Raw genomic sequence first — 7,238 nt, 5'->3', positions numbered from 1 at the left:
GTGCCCGGTCCCAGCCCTGGGGATGCCTTCCTGACAGTGGGGAGGAGGGATGAGATGTTAGTTAGGGTCTCCCCAGAAGTGGTTGGTAAGGAAGCTCCTTTCTTGACCCCTCCCCACGTCTCAGGGTTTGGCTGGAAGCTCCCCAGCTCCAGCTCTGACAACCTGCTCCTGCAAACAGGGCTCTAGGTAAACCTTGCTCATAGACATCCTTGGGGTTAAATTACAGAAGATTCAGCTGCTAGAAGAGAGAGTTGAGGTGATGGTAGAGGACAACAACAAACACTTAGTGCTTACTGTGTGCCAGACATTGCTGTAAGCATGTTACATGCACTGTAAATTAATTTAATCTTTACAGCAACCCAGAGATTGGTTCTATTATTTTTCCCATCGTTTGCAGGAGGAATCAAGGTTCAGAGAGGTTAAGTAACTTGCCCAAGGTCACACAGCTGGTAGTTGCACAGACAAGGGTTTGAACTCAGCCGATCTAGCTCCAACGTCTGGGAATCTAAATACTGTGCTATGAGAGGAAGCACTGGAAGGCTGGCGATCTGTTCTAATCCTCGAAGACTGCGCAGTACTCAGAAACATTGGCATGCCATTGAAGGCCCCTTAGGATCTGGTCCCAGCCATGCTGCTATTCTATCCTGCCTCCTGCTGTGATCCACTTACTGAAACAGGCATAAACATGCCCCAGCTGGTCTGCACAGCGTTTCCTCTGCCCGAGTAGGACTTCCCCATTTCTCTGTCTGAAACGTCTCTACCCACTGAGAACCTCTGAAAAGCCATTTCAACATCTCAAGGCTGAACTGAGCAAACCCTTCTTTTTATCAAAGTGTGTTCTATCAAATTGTCCCCTGTCATTACTGGCTAATAAGTCTCTCCTACTTCTAGATTTCACTCACTCCCAAGAGCGAGGTGACTGTCCTATTCGTGTCAGAACCCTTAGCACTAAGTTGTACACCTGACATGTGGTAAATAGTAAATGTCTGTCATGTACAGTGCACAAAGCAAGTTATAAAATAATATGTACGATATGCTAAACATTGTATTACATATACTGTAAATATATCACAGCCCAGAAGGATATATGCCAAAGTGTTAACAGCAATTTTCACAGAATTTGGGGGCATAGTGATTTTTATTTCTTTGTTTGTATATCTGCATCTTCCAAAATTACCATAATGAACATGTATTACTTTTGTAGGGCCAGGCGCAGTGGCTTATGCCTATAATCCCAGCACTTTGGGAAGCCAAGGTAGGCAGATCACGAGGTCAGGAGATCAAGACCATCCTGGTCAACCTGGTGAAACCCCATCTCTACTAAAAACATAAAAATTAGCTGGGTGTGGTGGTGCGTGCCTGTAGTCTCAGCTACTCCAGAGGCTGAGGCAGGAGAATCACTTGAACCCGGGAGGCGGGTGCAGTGAGCTGAGATCACGCCATTGCACTCCAGCCTGGCGACAGAGCAAGACTCTGTCTCAAAAAAAAATAAAAATAAAAAAGTATTACTTTTGTAATAACAAAAGGAAACGACAAATTATTTTAAAATTGTTTGTGTTTGTGTGTGTGTGTGTTTTTAAACAGGGTCTCACTGAGTCACCCAGACTGGAGTGCAGTCATATGATCATAGCTCACTCACTGTAACCTCAAACCCCTGGGCTCAAGAGATCCTCCTGTGTAGCTAAGGCTAAAGGCACACGCCACCATGCCTGGATAATTTTTCAATTTTTTTGTAGAGATGGGGGGGGTCTCACTTTGTTGCCCAGGCCAGTCTTGAACTCCTGGCCTCCAGTGATCCTCCTGTTTCAGTCTCTCAAAGCACTGGGATTACAGGAATGAGCCACTGCTCCCAGCCTTAAAATTGTTTCAAATGAACAAGAATAGCTAACATTTATTAAGCACTTACCACATGAAAAAAGTTAACAGCTTCATGTGTACTATCTCTAATCCTTTGTAAGCTCTCTGTCGTAGGTACTATTGGTGTCATTACCATTTTACAGACAAGGAAACTGAGACCCAGGGCAGTCAGGTAACTCACTCAAGGTAATGCAATTTAGAAAACAATGGAGTTGAGCTTGGAGTCCAGATTGTCATGCTCCTGAACCTGTACTGCAACCTTTCCATGACCAGCCTGTAGATGGAAGGTGGGTAGAGAGGTAAATTTCTCTCTTTTTAAAAAATCAACTTTTAGGCCAGGCGTGGAGGCTTACACCTGTAATCCCAGCACTTTGGGAGGCCGAGGTGGGTGGATCACCTGAGATCAGGAGTTCAAGACCAGCCTGGCCAACATGGTGAAACCTCATCTCTACTAAAAATACAAAAATTAGCTGGGCATGGTGGCGCGCGCCTGTAATCCCAGCCACCCGGGAGGCTGAGGCAGGAGAATCACTTGAACCTGGGAGGCGGAGGTTGCTGTGAGTCGAGATCGCGCCATTGCACTCCAGCCTGGGGGACAAGAGTTAGACTTAGTCTCAAAAAAAAAAAAAAAAAAATTAGCCAGGCATCCTGGTGCATGCCTGTAATCCCAGATATTCAGGAGGCTGAGGCAGGAGAATCACTTGAACCAGGGAGGGGGAGGTGGCAGTGAGCTGAGATCTCGCCGCTGCACTCCAGCCTGGGCAATGGAGTGAGATTCCATCTCAAAAAATAATAATAATAAAATAATAAACTTTTAAAACTTTGAAGTAATTTCAATCTCAGTTTATTAGTCCATTCTCATGCTTCTAATGAAGACATACCTGAGAGTAGGAAATTTATATAGGAAATAGGTTTAATTGACTCACAGTTCAGCATGGCTGGGGAGGCCTCAGGAAACTTATAATCATGGCGGAAGGGGAAGCAAACACGTCATTCTTCATATGGCGGCAGCAAGGAGAAGTGCCAACCAAAAGGGGGAAAAGCCCCTTATAAAACCATCAGATCTCGTGAGAACTCACTATCATGAGAACAGCATGAGGGTAACCGCCCCCATGATTAAATTGCCTCCCATGGGGTCTCTTCCATGATAGTGGGGATTATGGGAACTACAATTCAAGATGAGATTTGGGTGGGGACAAACCATATCACTCAGGACAGATACAAGAATACTACAATTAATTTCTGAGTATCCTTCCCCGAGTTTCAATAGTCATTAACATTTTGCCACATTTGCTTTATCAACCACTTTCTTTTTTTTTCTATCCACATAAATACATATTATTATAACAGCTTTGTTGAGATACAAGTCATATACCATATATGCAACCATTACCACACAGCCAATTTTAGAATATTTTCATCACCTAAAAAAGAAACTCTGGGCCAGGCGTGGTAGTGGCTTATACCTGTAATCATCCCAGCACTTTGGGAGGTCAAAGTGGGGGGAATTGCTTGAGCCCAGGAGTTCAAGACCAGCCTGGGCAACAAGGCAAGACCCTATCTTTATAAAAAATAAATTAACCAGGTGTGGTGGCATGTGCCTTTGGTCCCATCTCCTGGGGAGGCTGAGACAGGAGGATCCCAGGAGGTTGAGGCTGCAGTGAGCTATGATTGCACCACTGCATTCCAGCCTGACAGAGTGAGACCCTATCTCAAAAAAAGAAAAACAAATCAAAAAACAAAACCCTGTACCTGTTTTATCTATCACCTCCCTAAACCCAATTCACCTCAGCCCTAAGCAACCACTAACCTACTCTCCATATTTATAGAGACTATAATATGTAGTCTCTATATAGGCAGAATAGACTACAATGTCTATTCTGGACATTGCATATAAACAGAGTCATATAATCTGTAGTCTTTAGTGACTCATTTTTTTCACTTAGCATCATGTTTTCAAGATTCGTCCATTTGTAGCACGTATCAGCCCTTCATTCGTTTTTATGGCTTTATTACAGTCCGATATATGGAAGTATCACATTGTGGCTATCCATTCATCACTTGATGGACATTGGGTTGTTTCTGTATTTTGCTTATTATGAATAATGCTGCTATGAACATTCTCGTACAAGTTTTTGTGTGGACGTATGTTTCATTTCTCTAGGACATATACCTAGGAGTGGAATTTCTGGGCCATACAATAACCATATGCTTAATTGTTTGGGGAATAATAATGTACTTATCTTTTATTTCTGAACCATTTTGAGGTAAAGTTGCAGACATGTCTCTTTATCCCTAAATACTTCAGAGAAGCCAAACCAAGGACATTCTTTTTCATAACCACGTTTCAGTGATCCAATTCAGGAAATTTAACATTGATACAATATTACTGTTATATAATCCACATGCAAATTTTGCCAATTATGTCCTTAACAGCAATTTTCCCCCCACCAAGATGCAAGCCGGGATCACGCACTGCATCTAGTTGTTCTGTCTCTTTCCTTTGCTTTGGTCTGGTGCAGTTCCTCAGCCCTTCATCTTTCTGTAGTTTTGTGAAATGTCCCTCAGTTTAGGTTTAGCTGATGTTTGGATGGATGAGTTTCAAGGCTTGTCCATGTGGTGGGCACTGAGGCCCAAACAGAGGAGGAGACTTGGCTCGGCAGGAGCCCTGACCCCTTTCAACCCCACCGCGATTGCACCGCGCTCTGCAGCGAAGGTGCGGGCCGCAGACCCGGACCCAGGGCGGGGCCCGGCCGTTACCTGGAGGGTTTACTGGGAAGTGCCAAGAGAAAGAAAGGGGTTGTGTGGGGGCTTCGTCCACGCCCTTTCCCAGGAACAGTTCAGGGGCGTGGAGGGCGCTGGAGTGTGTCCCCAGGCCGGGCCGTGGGCAGGCACTTCCCATCGCCGCACCGAGCCTCCCGGGAAAGGCTGCAGCGCGCGTCGCCGGGATATCCGGGAAGGGCGGGCGCGGGGGAGACCAGCAGGCCGGTGCTGGGAAGGCGCTGCCCCTTCTGGGAAGGGCCTTGATGCAAGGGCCCACCCCCGTGCCCGCGCCCTGCACCCCTGCTTCCGGCAGCCCCAGCGGGGCTCTCGGGAAGGCGCGGAGAGGGGGTGGCTGATTCTAATCCGAGGCCCAAGATGGAGATTGGGTGCCGGGAGGCGGCTGGCTTCACTGGGCCCTGGCCCTGAGCCGGTTTCCTGGGCTGTGACTCCCAAAGGCTCCACCAATTTTTGCAGGAGGACTTTTCTGGGTGCTCCCTCAACATTATTGAGAAGAGCCCCAGAGAATCTCCCATCCTACTGCACAGCTGCCAAGTTCCACCTGAGGCATCGGTGGTTGGGCTGTTCGTTGTTCGTTCGTTCATTCATTTTGTGGCTGCAGGTATCTGCCTGCTCCTCACCTTTCCCCATCACTGTCGGGGAAGAGGCTCGGTAGGGCTTCCAGATAACAGTCCTGTACCTACCCCGCTTTTGCTGAGAACACCTGTCCTCATAATGCCAGCCGACCTGCCCTCCCTCAGCCCCAGGGCCTTGAATTCTGGCCACTCCAGGGCTGAGCTGGCCTCTGCCCACTTTACAATGAGGGTGAGAGACACCAGAGGGAAAGGCAAGGCCTTAGGGAGCTAGCCAGGAAGAGGTAGAACAGGGAGAGGAGGAAGGGACGGCAAGGACCAGGCCAAGAGCGTTGCAGGAACGTCGTAGTCATCCGAGTCTGCACGCTGACAATCTGCAGACATGCTTTGTTCTGTCCTCACAGGCTTTTGAAAATTGGAAAAGTTCACATAAGAATCCAGATATCTGATTTTTCTTGACAAATAAAAAGATCTGCCAACACCGAGCTTGCATTCTTGTGGCAGCCAGGGCTGAATCAGGAACCTTCCCTGGAGCTGGCAGTGGCCACACCCACCCCTTCTTACTGTTTAAATTTTCTACACTAGCTCCATTACTTGCCTCTTCCCCAAGGGCACGTGTGAGCTCACTCAATCCTCACCACACCCTCTGAGGCGGGAACTGATTCCATTTTGTACAGGAAGAAAGCAAGGTGAGGGGTCAGCCACCCAAGGTCATAGCCAGGGAGAGGTAGGGCTGGGATTCTCCCCCAGGTTATCTGCTCCCTGGTTGATGCTCTCTTCACTCTGCTGTGCTGTTTCCTTGTAGGAAATGTGGTGTCTTCAGCAGCAGCTGGGTGGACGGCAGATGTAGACAGCAAATGGAAAGCCCTTGGCCATGGTAGTCTGGGGCCTTCTAGGCCACCACAGAGTGCTGAGCTGGGCTACACAGCTCTTGGCTGGGGCTCTGGAGTGGCGCCACCGAAGTGAGGAGCCGGGTGGGTTGGTCATGGTCCCACAGTAAACTCAGGCAGGCGAAAGGACACGGGCACCTCTGTGTGGGGGTGTTGGCCTCTAGTCAATTAGGGGGTGCTCTTTCTTCTTTGCTTCTCTCTCTTTGCTGGAAGTGGGCTCCCTCTGCCAGTGTTTTGCTCCATGTGGCTTTCTTGCCCCACATAGGGGCAATTGATGGAGAATAGTACCAAGACTTTCTTAGTGCATAAATCACAGTACATTACAGTCAGCCTTCCTTGAGCAAAGCTCTTTGTGCTCGGTTGTGCCTTCTCCCCCTGGAAAGGTTTGCTAACCCTTTTCCTGATCAGGCTTGTCTAATATTTCTAGCAATTTCTAGAAATGAAAATCAAAGGGCAGTACCTTACGGTCACAGGGGGTTGGAGGAAGGAGGAAGCTAAGGTAACTGCCTTCTAAGAATAGTTCAGCTGTATATGGTATTCTACAGTTTATAAAACTCTTTCAGACTCTTGTGTATTCCTTTGGTTCACACAACTTTAGAGCTACACAGAGGAGCAATTTGCAAACTTACCTTGAGCAAATTCCCTTCCTCTTTTTCTGTTTTGATTTCCTCATTGATGAAAAAACAAGGTAATACTCTCTTTTTAAGATATTTTCAGGCAAAGCTACTCTGCTATCTAACTCCTGGGAGTGCTATTCACATTGAATGCCACATGATGGGTCCTCTTGGGATTGTGCAATGTGCAGAACTCCTCATATACATGTTGTGAGGATGAAATGACATCATTTCTGTACAGCACAAGGCCTGGGAGATAGTAGGTGATTAATAAATGCTTATCAAGTGAGTGAACTGTTCGCTTGGTCATGATGAATTCTGAAGGAAGCTTGTAGGAAGAAGGAAGTTGTACCGGCCCCCTGTGGGTGCTGTTGCCTTTCCTGCCTATTTTTTTGTATCTCTTGCCAAGTTGCCCTTTGTCCTAGGCCTCTGGGCTCCCAGCCGGCTGGAGGCACAGAGTTATCTGTGGGGCCTGGAGTACCGGGCCTGGGCTGTGTAATGACCAGCCTTCCGCTTGCTTCAAG

Source organism: Trachypithecus francoisi, unplaced genomic scaffold, assembly GCF_009764315.1.
Source record: "Trachypithecus francoisi isolate TF-2019V2 unplaced genomic scaffold, Tfra_2.0 Lachesis_group17, whole genome shotgun sequence".
Taxonomy (NCBI): domain Eukaryota; kingdom Metazoa; phylum Chordata; class Mammalia; order Primates; family Cercopithecidae; genus Trachypithecus; species Trachypithecus francoisi.
Note: the sequence above shows the minus strand (reverse complement) of the source record.